The sequence below is a fragment of the Cydia pomonella genome, chromosome 7, assembly GCF_033807575.1.
Source record: "Cydia pomonella isolate Wapato2018A chromosome 7, ilCydPomo1, whole genome shotgun sequence".
Taxonomy (NCBI): Eukaryota; Metazoa; Arthropoda; class Insecta; order Lepidoptera; family Tortricidae; genus Cydia; species Cydia pomonella.
The window spans coordinates 7,810,632-7,831,778 of record NC_084709.1 but is presented as its reverse complement, the minus strand read 5'-3'; the positions used below and the strand labels follow the sequence as shown (position 1 = coordinate 7,831,778).

The 21,147-nt window shown below is 37.8% G+C and overlaps 2 protein-coding genes across 2 annotated transcripts in view; one reads left to right on the top strand and one right to left on the bottom strand.

Moving 5' to 3' along the window:
• Positions 1–748, bottom strand: part of LOC133519731 (uncharacterized) — a 40,229-nt gene extending 39,481 nt beyond the window's left edge. Inside the window, exon 1 of the mRNA XM_061853792.1 lies at positions 549–748. The gene's annotated coding sequence lies outside the window, so the exon portion shown is untranslated. The remainder of the gene's footprint in view (positions 1–548) is intronic.
• The window catches only part of LOC133519730 (Golgi-associated PDZ and coiled-coil motif-containing protein-like), a 102,291-nt gene that overhangs the window by 42,866 nt on the left and 38,278 nt on the right, over positions 1–21,147 (top strand). The gene's annotated exons all lie outside the window — the stretch shown is intronic.

Here is a 21,147-nt window from a genome sequence, read left to right as displayed (position 1 = left end):
CTACTTCCCTTAATAATTACTTAGTTATGTTTATTATGATTAAAAGTATGATACCCATTTGACTAACCACAAATTAAGATTCCAATTAAAACACTATCATCTATATCATTAATTTTCTAAGGTCGTCATAATTTAGCGGTTGCAGATAAAAGCGAATTTTATTGCTCAAGCTCACGGTGCATAATTATGAATATGAATCTTTTATAATGACTTTGTTTATGTTTTATGCTAAGTGGATTTCATAAGGAAAATAATTTTTAATAATTTTTCCTGATCAATATCAAAAGTTGTGTCAAAATCCGTATTTTAGTTACCAAACTATTTTAAAGAGTGCTTAAGTATATCAACTAGGTGCTTTAAATATATTTTTATCAAAACACGAAAATTTTACTTACCAAAAAATATAATGTAAAAATATTATATATTACCGTGGCGACGTTAAACACTATCTTTTCCTTTAAAATTAACGCAAAGTTAACAATTGATATTCGCACGTCGGATGAGCGCGCAATCAAAACACAACGCTAGTGATAAGATAACACACCGACCTAGGGTTACTTCAGACGCGCAGGGTATCCTAGGGCTTCACAATCACTGTCACTGGTCATCACACGTGAACTCGCGTGTCTGTGGAAAAGGGTGCGCGACAGGTGCGCGCGCCGCAGCATCCGCAGCGGCTGTGGCGCCGGCCGCCTGCGCGGGCGCAGCGCCACGCGCCACGCCCCGTGCGTGCGACGTGCGTGGTTCGCGCTCCCTGCCCGCATGAAGCCTGAACTTGCAGTTTTCAAGAGGCTTTGTACATAAGCACAAATACATAAGTAACCGCTAATTAGACTTTTTATGGACCTCATGGTATCTTGATGTGAAAAAAATATATATATCACTGCCTAAATCAAATATAACTTATATTTCCATAGAGGTACATTCGTGTGGAAAAGTTTATGATGTGGTACCTGGGAGTCATAAACGATGTTTTTTTTAATCCTTTTGATTTATAATTTTCTTTTTCGATATGTAATTTTGTTTCTTCGCCATATTATCTAACGGAACGTATTCAACACCAGGAACTCATTACATAGAATCTTGTAAAGTTAAAGTATGCAATTTGAGAGGTTAATTCCCTACTTAATTTGATGTGTATTGTGGTTGCTTTTATATGGAAGCTAATTACTGGGTATTTCCTAGTTTTACTACTGCAATTACTGTAATAGGTACTAGCTTTCTAAAAAACACCTAGAGAAAGGACTATAAAATAAAGCCATGAACACTAAAATATATCAAGCACATTCGCTTTACACTCCAGAATGCAAGCAGATAGTAAGAATAACAACATACCAATTGAGACTTTCTTCTACTTATTTTCACTTGACGATTTTGAATGCGTGAGAAAGATCGAAGCCCAAACCTATAAATTGTAAATTGAATTTTACTAAATGAGTCCCTTGATTAGGCGCTAATTAAGAAAACACGGTGTTGAATGTGAGTAATGTTCGTTTTATGGTGAAATGACATCGCGTGTGTTTGTATGCGATGTAGTTCATTCAAACACTTGTGTTGCATCATGTCGTAAATATTAACCTTCTCAAATGCTCCATTCGATAAACGTAATCAATATTGGTTCTGTTGCTACTTTCAATTGCATGCACGCTTTCCCCTCAATGTTTTCATTGGTGCAAATGTAAATATAAGTAGCCATCATCAAGTATAAGTTATGAATGATTTGGGTCAGGCAGTATCCATATACTCGTACGCGGCCAGAAAACGCAATCCAATGCCTTAAGAATACAATTGTACTGAGTTATCAGTACGGAATTTTGCTATGTACTTACTAAATTCATTGTATAAATATGTGTATTTGCTTCATGCGAATACTTGGAAGGCTTATTTTATTACTTGAAGCACTTATCGTGACAGACATCTTATATTTGCTTGAATGATACCTATGTTTGGTGACATTTTTATATTTTTAAATTGATAAAAGAACCAAACTTTAAGAATAACATTCAAAGTAAAACACTGGTTGCTTTGTTTGCACATCAACGTCGCAGAATACGAAGAAAATAATTCGAACCTCAAGAAAATTCGGCGGAGCCATCGCTCAATATTACATTTGTCTCGAACAAAGTCTATTTATGAGTTTCGCATAGGTTCCGCGGTTTTACCGACATGGGCGTCGGTGTTCTTTGCACAAGTTGATAAGGCAATATTCTTTTTGATAAGAATTAGTACTGGCAAATAATAGGATTAATTAAATATCTTGAAGGATGAAATCCTTGACGCAACTTGAGCGTCGACTTTTCCAAGTTCTATTTCCATCTTTACATGACCATAATTTATTTTTTCTTTTTTAGTAGTCCTCACTAACGTCCATCCGCTTGGCAAATTTTATTGAACAGCATTGCCCTTCGTGCAAGACGGGGGACTTGTATTGCAATTAGCCAATTACAATTTTCGATTACCGCGAACCGTGTCCACAGCCGGCCGCTCTCGACAGGTTTTGTAGGTTCTGCCTTACGGGAACAGAGCACGGGTGGCCAATTGGATCTTCCTGGCTTTGGTTTCGCATAGGTTGCGCGAGCGCAGTCGAGAGAAATCCAGTGTAACATGGCCTCAACTCAAGATCCGACCTATGTGCAATTGAGGCATATGTACATATATGTGATTCGGCTCAGCCTTCCCTATTGGATACACCCCTGGGGTTTATTCCTGACATTAAGGTGAGCTGGACGCCTGCATAATTAATGCGCTTTACGCGCAGTTGTTCTTAATTTCGAAATCATAAGAAATTATCCTGGACCGCCCGAGTCGAACATAAGCTTGAACTCTGCAATCGGTGAGAACAACCCCTGTAAAGTAAATTCGCGTCTCTGTGGATTATTTATCGCGCGTAATTATAACTCTGGATATTGGAATATTAAATACTGTTAACACCATTATCGATGACATCGATGCAGGGGCTCAATTCGATATTTTTCAGTGGCAGCACGTGACATCGGTAACAGACTGTAGTTTTGCTTTTTGATTGACAATTATATAGCTGTCAACAAACAATTCCAAATTGTGATTTAGAATATTCCGTGTGTATGGATATCGCGTCCCTTTCGGGATTACTGTACTAACATTCCTGACTGCATTTAATTATTAAGTAGGAGGGGTATCCCTTACCTGCTTTATCCGCATAATATACCATGAAGCTAGGACATGCAGGGTATTCCATGAGAAGGTACTTCTTTCTCCACGAAACGTGGAGAGTGACTAAGGGGATTGGTCAAATTCTTTTCGTAGTCTTGATTTTTGTCCCCAAAAAATGTGACTGAGTGTAGCTTTTCGTACGGGTGATTTTTAGTTTTTAATTTTTCTCAAGTAAATTATAATCTACAGCTACATATAAAGACAATAGCACTCGACTTTAGTTATTTATTTGATAGAAGCCACACCAAAACACGCGTGACAGAGTGGTCAGTAACAAGACAACGAAAAGAATAAACGTCAAGTCTTCGTCAACAAGTCCCTGTGATCGATCCTTCGCGTTTTCTGGCCAAAAACCATTCGGAACGCAGATCTATGGGGTATATGCCGAAAAACACCCATTGGCGTAGAAATCGTGCATTGGCGGAAATGGAGATGGATAGGACATACTATTCTTAATTATACTATCGCGTGTGTTTGTATATAGCTTAATTTACAATGAAGGTGTGTACGATTTTCCAGCTTATTATCTGTCATTCCTAGGTGAATTTAAAAACTATAGGCGCGAGGGGTAATCGTTCTATACCTATAGAATATATGAATTTCGCGCCTTTGTGTACTGACAAAGTTGTTCGGCTATAGTTCTCAATGTTTGAATTCAAAATGAACTTTTTAACCGACTTCAATTTCATAGAAGGAGGAGGTTCTGTATTCGGTTGTTGAGTTTTTTAGTTATGAGTCATTAAATTCTGAGTTGGCATGATTGTCACCAATACTTATTTAACGACGAGTCGCCACGATTTGCAAATGTAGTAGATTGAATCTTCTCTTCTGTGGATTTATAAGTCACGCGCTAGGGAGTTCGTGCCGTGAAATTGCTTTTATAATAGTCAATATCGTTACCTTTCGCATTGACTTGCATCAATTTATTGGTTGTATCGATCTGGTTTTACTTGCGGTCACGGGCAGGCTATTCTTGTTAAGTAAATGTAGTTTCAAATCTTCACGTTACGTTACTTTGTTTTGTACTTTTCTAAATTATTCCTTAATATTTATCGATTCATTTTGATTGATCACTAGATAAAGTTAAAATATGCCTTAACACCTTTGCGACCTGGCCACGACAACGGCGGTGCGACGGGCGACGCGACGAAGTAGAGCGAAGCGACGAGCATGCCACGTACAGCGCTGTAGCGTTGGCGGCATCGGTCGAATAGGACTAATTCAAGTGTTTAAAAATAATGTCTGTCGGCCCGATTCGAAGAATGAGATATGATAATGATAGGTTCTGGTTTACATACGTTCTCATTTAGCTATCGTTTGTATTACGGAGGTAAGGAAATAAATCTCCATGTACCAAAAAGTGTCATCAAAAAACTTTAAATAGGTGGCGCTACAATACCTAGAATACTTGAACAAAAAAATCAAATCACTCCACTCCGCACACTTCACCTTCACTCCGTCAATAACACCTAGGTTCTTAGCTACTCTAGCGCTACTCTGGAGAGATTTGGAACTATTATTTATAGCTGACAGCTGGACACTTTTGCAACAGTTCCACCATAAGAGATGTCACTCCTCTTAATTCCACACTCCATAGTTTGTATGTCGTATAATTGACAGAAGCAGCTCGATTCGGGCAACCAGTGTCACTTTGACGTTAGAAATATCGTAGATAATAGATCTTATTGGGATCACAGCGGAATCAAAATAAGCGTCAATTTTGACATGTCGTTTAGTTATCGATCTTTTAAAGATCTTAAACGTGTCTTAATCATTCTGTTGAGGTTTTGATGGGTTTAAATTAAATCTTGAATTTAAACCCATCAAGGTCAGATTCAGGTAAGGGTAGGTAAGTTAAGAATTAAGATGGCTAAAGAGCTGTTTGGATATAGTGTAGTGTAGTGTATACATAGATTCATTAACTTAAAGGTCTAGGGTTCCTTAGCTTTTGAGTACAGAAGAGATCATTTTGGTTATTTTGTAAGTATATGTAATACTCCGTCTAGCATGTCGCTCATCCTTACCTGTATGTAAATTAATATCTTGAGTGTCATGCGTAATAATTGTGACACATATAATGTTCGTGACATCTAATACGGCTAACCTAACTATACCAGTCTGCCAATTCTATGTAATTGGAACGTCTAAATTTACTGCAGTACACGAAAATGTAAGCCTTATTTATGGCATGCATGCAATATGTCGCCGCTGCTGTGCGAATTCCTAACCCATATAGCTTTCCAATTGCTCCATTTAAGGCTAAGTTAGGTGAAGGCAATAAAAACATGGATGCTCGCTCAACTAAGGATTGCTCTGGTCGAATGCTTACCGAGCTCATTTCAGTTAAACGCCTATATGAACCAGTGTACCAGCGGCCTCATGATTCGCAATACCTAAATACGTAATCGGATGGCTCTTAAAATGGTTAGCTGTTAGGCTGCTCTCGGTAAACTTGGAATAGCACCCCCGGTAAAGCGATCTCGATTTCACCGCGCTACGCCGATTTATGCATCTACGAAGCCTCGCCGGCCGCTTCAGTGGAAGAATTGCCAGTAGTTACAATTACAATTTTATTGCAATGTAAAAAAGCTGCTTTACTAGTTACTGCCATTCCATGTCAGCTAATAGATGCAATCTCTTTTTTGCCCCGCTTAAGACACCGTGAAAGATCTGAGAGGATTACATCGGTGGGTTACATTCATGAATTTCTTATTCATTACTTAAGATTAATTCTCGTCGTAAGTACGAGTATCTCTTTGTTTAAATCGAAATATTTCGTATGTCTACGTGCATGTTAACTTATCTTGATTTCTTGATATATAAGGTAAACGAATAAATTGAGAGTGGGCCCTGTTAGCGAGCTGGCCATTAATTTCAATTGATGTTATATCTGTCGGTGCGAGATTTTGCAAAGTCGTGCGTGTCTCGACAACAAGTTATGATAATTGCGAGCATGAGTTCACCGTCGTTGACAGTGTAAACGTAAGGCCGGTTACACACGGTGTCTAAAGTTGCAATACAGTATAACCTTAACCGCGTATAACTACGAACTGTTATAGCTGTGGGCATGCTTAAGGGATTCATTTAATGGCGCTCCTGTATCGACAATCGCGTATCTAAATGATTTATGAGAGGGACTGCATATTGATGCCAGCGATGCATTGCGATTCAGTTGCATTTATTGCGGTTCCAAAATGTCCCCGCGAGTAATCGACCTTATGTCGTGCCACGTTTGTATCTGGGGTAGCATTAATTACAAAATGCCATGATTTCATTCATATTTGCTATAAGGTCCATTCAATTTTTATTTTTTATTTTTATTTTTTTATAAATCAATCTAACTAGAACATCTAACTAGAACATAAAACGAACAGAATTCTTTTAACTTATCGATTTTTCTTGGTGACCCAGGCGAAGAACTCCCATACAAAAAAAGCATGTCCCAATCGTGTATCGGCTTCGGTTTTTACATAACAGTGTAAAAATAAATATCCTACCATATATATATCATATTAACGGTTAGTTAAAAAGGTATTTACATCTAATTTACCAGTGCAATGCTAAAAGTCCGCTGTTGTTATATCTCAAAACAATGGCTAATTTTTAAGTCTCCTGACTTACCAAACATTACAATTGAAACGAAAGCAAGGGTACAACGCGGTATCGCTAACCCAATAGGCAGCGTATCTAAGTATCACGTACCAGTGTCCAGCATTGTGGTTACTTTCTTAATATCCGACCATTTCGTCTGGGTTAAGAAAAGATGTAGGATGTATTAATTGTCGATCCACTAACTTACCGTTGATATTTCGAACGTAATTTAGTCGTTTATACTATTTTTAAGCTAAATAGTTTATTGAAATATTTTTTCATTAAATGTCTTCTGGGTCACTGTTCTTCGCGGTCACTTTTCTGGGGACCCAAGAGACATTTACGATGACTCAGGAAACTTTTTTCTATACATTTTGGTTATTTTTCTCCTTTGTATTGCAATTATTAATTGTGTAATAGAAAATAATGTGAAAATAATATATCACTTTGATGATGAGTGGAAGTACTGGAAGTGGACTTGAAAATGTTTTTTTTTCTGCCTTGATATTTTGCGATATTAATTGTTAACATTCTGCAGTGAAAACGCTTTAGTCCACTCACTCTGAGCTTAAAACTATGAAGTGCTTATCATATTAAATCAGAATTTTAGTACATGCCACAAATAAGTGAAAATGTCTCTTGGCAAACTAAATTTGTCTCTGAGAAAACTACGATGTCGCTAAAAATTTTATGTACATTTAAAAAAATTCTAAAGGAGAGGAATTAATAAATTGGGTATTGAATACTGTTATGAAAAATCAAACAGGATCTCCCCAGTTTTGAGTTACCAGAAGAAAAGCGTTTGTGTTCTTTTATATAGTAGACGACCATTCCTTTCGATTAAATGAAGTTTTATTGGGTAAATCATGGGTAACCCAGGGGACACGTTTTGAGTCATCGCAACATAATAAGCAGCAAAAGTTGTCAATATATATAAAAACATTTTTTTTTAATATATATTTATCGTTGTTAATGAAAAACGTGAGATAAATCATTATACTAATTGAGCTTGTGGGCAAACGTTTTGACAGTAAACACACTTGTACAATTAGCATAAGATATTCGCGGGCGCTCGAAAACACGACCTTATTCTTGAGATGCTAAAGTGTATCTGAACCAATATTTTTGAGTACCCTTTCATGGATACGACTTGTTTGACGGCGACTTAGTTATTTGTTAATTTAGTCCTGAACCATGTCCGTAAGATTTATTATTTCTCTGCCCGCACTGTTGACGGTTGAGACTTGAGACGCAACAGCTGCCCCGGTAGGAATGCATTCCTGTTATTGTAAATCCCATAACGTGGAGTGTTGATAAATCGCTCATTTTATATGACTCGTCAATTTCGATGTTTCCCGATTAATATTGAAGTTCGATTTACAACTATAACAATGTAATAAGTAGAGTCAGTAAAGACTGATGTTCTCACTCTTTAAGACTCGAATATTTTTAACCGACTTCAAGATTTCAAAAGAGGAGGTTATCAATTCAGTTGTGTTTTTTTTTATGTTTGTTACTCCATAACTGCGTCATTTCTGAACCGATTTTGAAAATTATTTTTTTGTTTGAATTGATATATATACAGATTGGTCCCGTTTTTGTCAAAACTCAGTTCTGATGATGGGATCCATGAGGAATCGAGGGAACTCTTCAAATGTGAAAGGCATACATATAGTGATTTTTGTATTTTCTTTGACAAATCAAGCATTTACATTTAAAAAAGTGACATTTGATGAAGTGGAACTGCTGGTAATGATCAGAATGGAACTCTTCAACGACGCATAGTACACATTTGGCGATTTCTCCTCTTCGCTGTGTTTGTTAAGTAAATTCGATTTTCAAGACAAATTTTTGTCAGGTTCGAGTTCTGACGATGGGGTCCATAAGGAATCGAGTGAACTCTTCAAATATGAAAGGCATACATATAGTGATTTTTGTATTTTCTTTAACAAATCAAGCATTTACATTTAAAAAAGTGACATTTGATGAAGTGGAACTGCTGATGATGATCAGAATGGTACTCTTCAACGACGCATATTACACGTTTGGCGATTGGTCCTCTTCGCTGTGTTTGTTAAGAAAATTAGATTTTCAAGACAAATTTTTGTCAAGTTCGAGTTCTGACGATGGGGTCCATGAGGACTCTAGGGAACTCCTCAAATGTTAAAGGCATATATATAGTGATCTTAGTATTTTCATTAACAAATCAAGTATTTACATTTGTAGAAGTGACATTTGATGAAGTGGAACTGCTGATGATAACAGAACGGAACTCTTCAATGATGCATAGTTCACGTTTGGAAATTTGTTCTCTTTGCCAAGCAGTTAGGTTTTCAAGACACATTTTTATATTTCTATCCTAATTAGTTTTTTTTTAATAATTATCTGGTGCTTTATTTCATGCATGGTGTGAAATAATTTATCTTAAATACGTATTGCGGGTATCTTACCAGTCAACCATAGAGCAAATCTGAAATGTGTCAAGGTGGGTGCAGTGGCAAAAAAAAAAACATGTTACTTACCTCCTTTTCTACATAATTAGGCGTAGGACGCTGTCTTTTTAATTTCATTGTATGAAATCTAAAATCAACAATAATCGTTCTTTCACCGGTCTCCCTCATTGAAGTCAGTTTTTTTTCTTAAAAATTATTTAGACTCATATCATTCAGTAATAGTACATTACAGTACATATGGTGCTACTTTTCCGCACTAGTGCGTAAATTAGCACATTATGTACCTATGTCGAAAATTTAAAGGGTCATATGCTCCCTTCGGTCGTGTTTTAATTTATCCCCACTCGTTTCGAATTTCCTATTTTTCGCACTTGTATCGTAATGTACCTACTATCACGGTACAAGTGCGAAAAATAGGAAATTCGTAACGAGTGACTATAAATTAAAACACGACCGAAAGGAGTGTTTTAAATCGACACGAGTTGCGAATTACCTATTCGCACATGTATCGTACAACGTTTTACAGTACATATGGCTCTTTAAATGTTCGACACAGTAACGTAATATGCTAATTTTCGCACTAGTGCGGTAAAGAAGCACCATATGTACTGTAATAGTACATTACGATACAAGTGCGAAAAATAGGAACTTCGAAACGAGTGGCGATAAATTAAAACACGACCGAAGGGAGTGTTTTAAATCGACACGAGTTGCGAATTGCCTATTCGCACATGTATCGTAAAACGTTTTACAGTACCCTTAAATGCCTTTTAAATGTTCGACACAGTAACGTAATATACTAATTTTCGCACTAGTGCTATAAAGTAGCACCATATGTACTGTAAAAGTTATTTTAAACATTTTGGAAATTTGACTTATCTGTAGAATCTTTATCGAAATTACAACAATTACCTAAATGCGTTTTGTTATTCTTTCATACAATTAATACTGTTTCGGTAGTTTCACGAAGTATTTGAATAACAACTATTTTAATTATTTTATCATAGTTTTTATTGTACTTAACACATTACTCTTTTAGAGTCATGACTCAGGATTCGAAAGAGGTGGACTTCCAACTAGGGATTGCAATCCGGTCCGGCGGATCCGGTAATCCGGCCGAATCCGGCACTTTTCAGGAGCTACCGGATCCGGTAAAAATCACCGGATCCGGACCGGATCCGGTCAAATAAAAAAAAACGCCTAAATACAGCACGCACTGTGCGGTTTAGATGAGGAAAAGGCGACGGATGAGAGGTATTAACTTGAACAGAGCATAAAACGAATGAAAAAGTTTAAATTTAGTTAAATAAAAATATATTTATTATGACGATGACTGGGAACAGAAGTTGCCTTTCATGTTGGTGGCACGATAAGACGATTACATAAATACTGTAATAGAAGGAAAAATTAAACGAAATGAAATGATAACATTGATAATCTTTAGTTTACTTCGATTTTATATATATAATGATAAAATATTTTTTATTTTCTATTCAAATTTGAGAGAGAATCTTTTGTATTTACAATTTCATCCAATCTTATGCAATTTCCTTAATGGTACATGCTACTCTACGTCTAGCCAATTCTTTATTTGATCCAAGTAACTTTTCTTAAGGAGTCCCTTTCCTCGATGGATTTCAATCCTATACTCTATTATTTTTCGCAAGAGATCGTCGTGTCATGTTCCATTCCCTATAATTTGACCAATATACTTTTCTGTAAATAAAAAAAAGGTAATTTTTTTAAATCATACAGACTACTACTTTCTTGGGCAAAAAATTAGGGAAAATTTAATATCATTTTGGTTGATAGTAAAATATCTTATTTTCTTACTAGAATGAATGTCAACGTTACAAAGAATTCAATCAAGGAACAGTCACGAAAACTTGTCATTTCAAGGAGTTCCAATTCCCACCCCATATCCCATTACGGGCATTGGAAACTAATCAAATTTATAATTGTAAACGAAAATTTGATCACTTGTGAATGGTTATATATAATAAATGACCGATTTCATATTTGGGTTTTTAAGTGATATTGACAAGGTCACACTTTTTACTACTAAGAGTTATTTTATTGTTAAGAAGTTATTTATTAACTTCAAATTATAGATTTAGGAATACGTATTACGCAAAAAACTAGAAAAATATGTCATTTAATTCATTTTGATATCCCTATACCAAAACGGATCCGGTCCGGCCGGATCCGGCCGGGTTATGGCCAAAATCCGGCCGCTTCCGGCCGGATTGAAAATCAATCCGGTTTGCAATCCCTACTTCCAACGCAGTTTCATAAAACTGAGTCGAGTTTTTCTAATTCTGCGTCGGAGGTACATCACACTTACATGACATCTCGACTTCTGGTTCTTTCCATTAATAACTAATACCTGGGTGTAGGATTTGCATGACGAATCTGAAATGTATGGGAAGATCCGTGGATCCGGATCTAGATCCGGGTAATTTTATACATTTCGGATCCGGATTGCAAGTTGCAGTTTTGTGAGATACTATGTTAGCTGCGAAACTCTACGCTGAACGCCTGACACACGATATGTTTGTAGAACGTTAAACACGTACACACGCAATAAAGAGGTTGTTAGGTAAACCGGCCAAGGATCCTCGCACTAACTAAATCGCCTATTATATTTACCTTATTGTCTAGGCCTACTCAGTATGTGACAGAATTGTTTAAGTATTCAATACGTATTCTGAAATATGGTTAGAATCCAAAGCTTAAAAAATGTGTGTTCATGTCGTATATGATAAGGATCGGCAACGCGCATGTAACACCTTTGATAGAAGAAGAGTACTGGTGTAAATAAATACGCCTCAGATCTTATAACGTCTTGAACAGCACTTGGGGTGTACCGTGTACATACTTCTCCAAAATTACCTAATTTACCCGATGCATTGTAAATGATACAAAACCTGGCGCAATGACCCAAAATGCAACTTAGCCTAAGTGCTAAAGTATATTTATTAATTCATTCAATCGTAAGTCGTAACTAGTACTTTAGTCGTTATTACAAACTACATAATAAAATACAGTGTGTGGATTTACATAATAAATGTGATAGGTGTTTTTCCCACACGTCCAACTACTGAGTTACTTGTAGAAGTAATTTCCAATAACATTTTTCAACAATGATCTTAGTAATCTTGAACTGATAAATCAGTCATGAATCAAATCAAAATCATGATTCCGCAAAAGTAGACTGTAACAAATAAATAGATTTCTCGACAGCGCCTAGTTGTCTGCAATGAACGGAAAGAAGGGCTGGGACAGGGCCCCACTATCGCTTTGATTAACATGTTTGTTCTCCTAGATTGCTTATTTAATGAGATTCTCACTTTGTTCAACTTTTTATAATGCGCAAAGACCCTTATAAATCGAAATAAAAATACAACTATAACTTCGTTAACACGAGCTATTGGAAAGCTCCGATTTGTTATTCAAAATTATTCCAAGTCCCAAATAACTTGCTGATGGCAGATTTATTTGATAAAGTTTGTTTAAAAGGGAATTTGCCTATGTTTGAAGCTTTTTAAGCATTTCGCAATTAAAGATTTCATATTTACGATTAACTTTTATAATTCTTAAGGTGCCGTAGGTTCAGAGAGCGGAGATTATGAGAAATCGTACCGCTTTTTGAGTTCACAATATTCACAATACGGTTGGCAAAAATGTATTTAGCAATCTTGAGGATTTTTTCTAGTGACTTCATCGACTTTCACTCAATGTAAAAAAATCACGAACATAAGTAAAAGGGCTGGCTTCGGATCGACCAAGGTGGAGACAACTTCATCAAGCTGCACCGACAAGAGCCCTGCTCAAATTCAAGAAGCAGATAAGTCTAAAACGCACTTTAAAATATTTAAACAATAGATGCACAAAAGCTAATAATATGAAAATCGCTTCTAAAAACTCATCGATTACTTTTTTTGGTTAAAACTTACAAAAAAATAAAGTGAAAGTCAAGTTCGGTGCAGTGACCAAAAAAAAAAAAACTAAATTTTACCTCCTTTTCTACATAATAAGGTGTAGGACGTTGTCTTTTTAATTTCATTATATGAAATCCAAAATCAACAATAATTTGTTTCACCGGTCTCCCCCTTTTTTTTATTAGAAAAAGGTAAGCATTTGACCACAATATCACCTGATGGTAAGTGCCGATGCAGTCTAGGATGGAACATGCTTACCTAAAAGATGTCTATTCACTCTCGATTTAAAAAGATCCAAATTATACTGGCCTGGGAATAGATTTGCAGGAAGTGAATTCCACTCCTTAGCCGTTCGCATGATAAAGCTGGATGCGTAGCGTTTAGTGCGAATCAGCGGCAGAGTAACGACGTAAGGGTGAAACGCAAGTCCGCATCTAGTCCCACGGTGGCAGAACGGAGATGAGGGGGATTAGATTATGTAATCCCATCGCACACTCCCCGAAATGTATCCTGTAGAATACCGCTACCTTTCTAGGGTGTTCTAGGCTCTGCAGTCTAGCCTCTACCAATCTCGCATCTCCAATAAGCTTCCTAGCGCGTTTGTCTATTGAATCTAAGGCGGCTAGGTGATACTTGGCGGACCCATCCCAAAGTTCGCTGCAATACTCCATACACGACCGAACTTGAGCTATGTAAAGCTTAAGAAGCTGCCCCGGTGTGAAGTACCGCTTGACCTTAGAAAGGACGCCTAATCGTCTAGCTGCAGATTTAGCCAGAGATTCAATATACGCCCCAAAGCTCAGGTTAGACGAGATACTTATGCCAAGTAGCTGAAGTTGGTTGGATATCGGTACGGATACATCCCGGAAAGTCGGAGTCAGGTCGAAAGGACTCCGTTTAGCAGAGAACAGACACGTCTGCGTTTTGGTAGCGTTGAATTTGACCAGGTTTGCGTCGCCCCAATCGGATACTGCCTCAAGTGACAAATTCAGACGGTCTACCATAGCCTGTCGACAAGATTGGACCTCCTCTTTCTTGGCCCGAGCGTTGGAGAGATATCTGCCCACGACAGTGCTGTCATCGGCATACCCAAAAGTATCTGGGACTAGCATGTCATTGATATGCAGCAGAAATAAGGTCGCGGACAGAACAGAGCCCTGAGGAACACCGGCATTGATCGCCCATTGTTCAGATGTGTAGCCATCTAACAACACCCGGATGGGACTGGAACGCTCAGGAAATTCTCAATCCACTTGCACAGGCCGTCCGGTATCCCATATGCTGGAAGCTTGCTCACCAAACTTGCGTGCCAGACCCGGTCGAATGTTTTGAAGACATCGAGAGATACCGCAAGGGCTTCACCGTGCCTTTCGATTGCCTCGCTCCAAAGATGAGGAGCATGCACCACAAGATCTCCAGTCGAACAACCCCCGCGGAAGCCATACTGAGAGACATCCCTCATTGAAGTATTGGATCTCCTTGTAAGTACCTAGTTGGTTACTAAGTTCTGTTACTCGATTTGCAACCTCTTTATTTCCGTTAAAACAAATGCTACGGAAAAATAATAAATAACATAATATGGTGGATTTGTGAGCTATAATTATATACCACACATAACGCTTATCTCGTCGTCTCTATAATGAATTGGGGCCTAAAAGAGAATCGTATCGCAGTAATTGCGTTGCACAAATGTGGGAACCCGCCAAACATGATTTTGAAGTTGCTTGAAAACCTAAAAATCAACAAACAATTTGTTTATCGCATAATTAATAGACACAATAGTACTCAGAGCTTCGATGACCGCAAGAGGTCTGGAAGACCGCGCACCGTTCGGACCCCAGCTCTATTAAAGGCAGTGAAGGCGAGAATTGCAAGAAACCCTGTCCGGAAGCAAAAGTTGTTGGCAATACAGATGTCTGTGAAGAGAAGCTCCCTAAAAAAAGTTATCAATGAAGACCTTGGACTACACGCTGACCGCAGACAAAAAGGTAATTTGCTTAATGGACGATTAAAGACTATGAGGCTAGAGAGAAGTCGCGTGCTATTGAGGCCATCAACCCTCTTATATGATGATTTGGCAGGGTGTGTCATACTCAGGGCTAAAACAGGTTCATTTCTGTGAAAAAGGTGTGAAAACTGGGGCCAAAGTTTACCAGGAAACCGTTCTTGAACCAATAGTGAAGCCCTTAAGCCACACCCTATTTCAAAACCAGCCATGGGTTTTTCAACAGGACTCGGCTCCTGCACATAAGGCAAAAACAACTCAAGCCTGGTTTCGAAGGAACAACATTGACTTTTTTGCACACGAAGACTGGCCGTCCTCCAACCCGGACCTTAACTCCCTGGATTATGCCATATGGCAGGTTATTGAGGAGAAAGCCTGCGCTAAACCTCACACAAATCTTGACTCCCTCAAGCGGGCCATAGTTAAGACAGTGACGGAATTAGACATGACAATCGTGCGTGCCGCTATTGATGACTGGCCTCGTCGTTTGAGGGCCTGTGTCAAGGCCAGAGGACGCCATTTTGAATGATATTGTCATATGTAATTCCTGATTGTGTACCATTCTTGTGTACTTCATTTTAATATATAGTTTATTCAACTTTCGTTCGTATATTTTATGTAGATAAAGATTATTGCAGTAACAGAATTTAGTAACCAACTAGGTATATGTATACCCGTATCAGGAGAATCCGCTCTTTCTTAATGTAGGTACATAATATTAATATAACCTAAGCTAAGCTTAAAGTAATTATTAAAATTAAAACATTTGCTATTATTAGTAAAATTAAAACATACTTGGTGATTATTGATCACTTAATGGGGCGGCGAATCTAATTGGCTCGGGGCGCCAAATTTTTAAATACGCCTCTGCTCGCCGCGATATGATATAGAAGCAATTAGTTCAGGGATTAAAGAGTAATGACATCGCACATTCCTACTTGGCATTTAACAAGTCCCTCGTCTCATAATCAAGTGTACGAGTACAGAGATTGATTGTACAGAAAGTTTTACAAGTTTCATAATAGATATATATGACATGTCCTTTATAGCAATATAACTTAAATACCTACACATATGTATTACGTCGTGGTCTATTCTAAAAACCATCAAGAAAACATTCAAGAGACAATGTAACAAAAACACCCATTATGCATTTTACTCCTAACTCCATCGTTGTAGTCTCGATAGGTGTGTGGAAGTACTTGCCCTGTTAAAAGTATGATGGCTATGCTACCGTGCTACTCGTTATTTACATATTGACTATCTAAAAAAATGTAGGTACGGTGCAAAAAGCAGGAAATAAAAATCAAGGTTATTTTTCCTACATAGTATTTTCAGTGGTCGAGCTATAGGTACCTAACTAATGACTTGAGTACAGTGAGCATTAGAGGACATGCGTTATTTATAGTGTCCAATTGAAGATTCGCTTTCAGCCAGATTCGGACAAAAATCATGCTTCGGCCGTAGTTTCGGTTTCGGCGAATAAACTTACGAAACGGCACTTCGTACTCATATGAAACTTTGAAACTAAAGTATGTAACAGAGATCACTAGTTGGGGAAGTAGGACAAGTATAGTGGGGTAGGAGTATTAGGGTAAGTAGTTGATATTAGCATACTAATTTGTGTATACAGAAATTAATTGGTTTAGAAAACAGAATCCCTCTAATGAGGGGACACAGGAACACTTATGTGTTCATTTTGTACTGGAAGGCCCGCCCACCCGGCACCGAAAGTGTTAATTAATATGTGTATAAAAGCAGTTTATGTCATTTTTCCAAGTCTACAAAGATTCGGGTTCGGTTTAGGTTTCGGCAAAAAAACATGTTTCGGTCGGACACTAAATATTTATTTGAAAATCCCGTTATTGTTATATGAATAAATATTAATGATTGCAATTTTTTATACGTACCTAAGTACATAAATTTATAGCTATCAAATCATACATAAATTAAAACTATTTTCGATTAAAAATACACCCATAAACATTGATATTTAAATGGATGTCTTGTTAGACGAGTAATAATTTAGTGGTGGGTTAAAGTAGCTATGGTTCTGCGTATTAAACCACTGAATGGGACCTTATTCTCAAATGTGCATTTTATGACCAAAATGATATCAATATTGTATTGGTCGCGTGTGTAAAGAGGCTCAGCGTACCTACTTAATAGGTACACAACCAGCTTCTGTTTCGTCTGCGTAGAATGATGATTTCCGTGACAAAAATTATCATATGTCCTTCCCCGGGAGTTCAGGGAGTTTAAGATTGAAAAGGTAATAGACCTAGTAACTTTCACAATTTTAATACATATTAGTAGGGATCTAGTCAATGGATAGAAAATTAGCAATCTGTTAAAACAAGGTCAAAATTAAAGTATAAGTAAATGGCTAAAAATGCAAACGTTAAAATAACAGAAGTTGACAGACGTTTATGAATATCGACACTGGAAATCACTATTGAATATATCTGGTGGCCAGCAGATACAGCACTGGATAGAGATCAGTGGAGAAATTGGGCCAGGCCTTGGCCCAGCTGTGGGACACGACAGGCTCCAAATAATAATAATAATAAGCCCCCAGGGCAGCTTGTGGCGAGCTGAATAGGAAGTGACGTCCCTTGGGTCCCATACCCCCCGAGAGTCGGTCAGGCCCCTCTCTCCGACTTGCCTTGATTGGTCGGCTGGACTGAACACTGAGCAGGGGCCGCAGGATTCTCGCCTCTGGCTTGCCTTTACCGGCCGTCCAGAGTGGGGTATCAGAGCTTTATGCTCTGAGGGTGGAAGTGAAATATGCATAAGACTGAGTAGAAAGCAACGCACACCTCTGCACACCCTGAGCCGCTCAAGCAATGTTGTCCCCTTGTCGCTCCGAGCTGCGAGCGGCCGATTTCGGGGACCCATATGTGTGTTGGCGAGTCACCACCTGCTCATTTTGTCGTGTTTTTAAAAACATATGGTCGGGGCAGGTGCCATAGTATCCTCCATAGTCCCCATTACCAGTCCACTTGCAACTCAACCCTATAGCCCGGTTTATTTTTTGTACCCTTTTTTTTTAAATACTCCTACACTATAGTAGTGCACCCAAAGTCAACGGGTGCACTACTATAGTGTAGGAGTATATAATATCTGGTTGCACCTTGAGCTACAAGCCTTTCTTTCAAGCATTTCTCTTGGCACTGTCTTCGTCCTCCTTACGAAGCAAGCGTTTCTTGTTTACTTGCGATATTGAAGTGTGTTTCTGAATACAGCCCCTGATTTACATTTTTGTCCGAGGAAGGCACGTCGAGTTTTATAATCGCCGCTACGTCGTGTGAAGATAGAATTCAATTATAATCCAAGCCCATAACCCTGTAGGCGTATAGTCATTGCAATATTGCAATTATACATATAAATAGGTACTGTACGTATGTTTAGCGTTTCCGGTGAAATATGTCCGAAAATAATTGAACAACAAAAATATAAAATTTTTAGTTATTTATTATTTACAAATGCTTTTTTGCATCTCAATTTTTTTCTTTCTACATCTACATTGCTAATTCTAATCGGAATTCCCAAAAAATCGCTATTAGCGTAATCGCACAGCTTAGCGGACGTACGTGACTGCTCAATGGTAGCAGACAAAAGTATCACCATGTGCAAATGCAGCTTTACCAAAACCTCATATTTAAAAAATCGCGCGTCACCGTTGCTATTGTGCTCTCCCGTTTAGCACAATCGGATTAAGACCAACCTCGAAATCTCTAGAACAGTCATGAAATTTGGTATGTATATAAATTTAAGGCCCCCTTTTCATGCCCACACCATTTGACATTTGGGAACATCGAGGAATCGCAGCCATCTTGGAAAATGTGTACCATCCAGGAGAAATTCGCGTTTTACTCTAAATCTACATTCTTTATGAAAATATAGTGTAAGGCAACATTAAAGCTTATTAAATTCTACACAAAAAAGTCCTGGATTACTTTGCGGAAAAAATACATCTTGTTATAGAAAATACTTGCTGAATCTAAGTTTAACGCTTATACACTTTACTCGTCAAATGTCTTCTTTACGCTGATGACCTGGTATTGCTGGCGTCATCGGGTGAAGAATTGCAGGAGATGGTAACTAGAATGCATAGATCTTTTGAAAGGAAAGGAATGAAAATATATGTGAGCAAGACGAAAGTAATGGTATTTGAAAAGGGAGAAAGTATAACAAACTGTAAAGTTTTGATTGGTGAAGAAAGAGTTGAACAAGTGAAAGAGTTTGTGTATCTGGGAAACTGGGAACCTTGTTCACTATAGGGACGGTAAACATGATGAAGACATTGAAAGGAGAGTGAATGCTGGAAATCGTGTGAATGGGGCACTCAACGCTTTTATGAGCAGCCAGAATGTGTCGCAAAAAGCACGGTTGGCTATGCATAGAGGGGTGTTGGTGCCTACACTTATGTATGGTAGCGAAAGTTGGGTATGCAGAAGAAACATCAGAGTCAAGTGAATGCAGTGGAAATGAGAGCGTTGAGAAGTGTGTGTGGTGTAAAATTACAAGATAGAATTAGGAACAGTGTGATAAGGGAAAAGTGTGGACTGAACGAAGATGTAGTGACAAAAATTGAGAAAGGTATGTTGAGATGGTTTGGACACGTGGAAAGAATGAGTGAAAGAAGGTTAACAAAGAGAGTGTATAAGGGAGAAGTAGAAGAGGGAGCTGGAAGGGGTAGACCTCGGCGAACTTTCTCTGATCAAAGGGAAATCCTGAAGAAAGGCCAGGTCAAGAGCACCCTAAACCGACGAGCGTGTATGAGGAATGTCATGAAATTGAAGGAAGCGAAAGAGGTATGTCAGGATCGTAGCAAGTGGATATCCGTGGTCTCTGCCTACCCCTTCGGGAAATAGGCGTGATTATATGTATGTATGTATGTACACTTCCAGGGGACAATATGAATTCCACTTTTAACTATACATTTGTACGTGATCTACCCCAATATTAATATTTTACTCGACTGCGACTTAACCAGAAAGAAGGGTCATGGGTTTAAGTGCTGATGATTCAGTACACCCTGTAGCTTAGGATACTGGACGGATTTTTTAAATGACGTATCGGTAGATTCCTCTTACCCTTCACAACTTACTTACACTTGTTTTATTACAGAAAAATTAAACCAACCGCCTTGAGAGGACTCCGAATATTAAATCATATTTTTTTTCTTCTAGCGCCTAAACTATTTAGCGGATTTCAATAAAATAGACATCAGTAGATTCATAATTAGTACACGAGTGCTAAGCGATACAAAGTTACTGGTACTAAAATTAACGGAGGAAAACTTTTTAGGGCTAAATAATGTGATTGCAAAAACAGAGTGAATAGGTAATTCGCAACACGCGTCGATTTAGCAAACTCCATTTGGTCGCATTTAATTTATCACCACTCGTTGCGAATTTCCTACTTTCCACACTTGTATTGTAAATAACTATTAATAAAATAATTATGCAACATTTCGCATTTTCAATACTGTTTGTGTATAATATTTACTGTTTTTTTTTTACTAAAATTATTCCACAATCGGGGAGAATTTATGATACCTGCCCGAGTAGCCAACATGCCAATCGTTAACGCTCCATAGCTAGGGTTTGCAATATCCGCCAATTTTTCGGATCCGGATATTTCGGATATTAAAATTTTACGGATCCGGATAATACGGATAAAAAAATGGTTACGTTCTAAACGGATTTGCCGAAAAAGGGACTATTTTTATATATAAAAAGTAAGTTATACTCACAAAATCATATGTAAATGGACTAAAAGTTACATTTACTTCTTAAACGACAAATTTGTCAAGCATGTATTAATCTTTTATATACCGGTTTGATGAAATTACATAATGCGTGTCGCACTAGACGTGGTCCTTGACTCCCACCTCAACTTTCATGACCATATGCTAACATTGACGCGTGTCTGCTACAAAAGGTTAGGGTTTGTAATC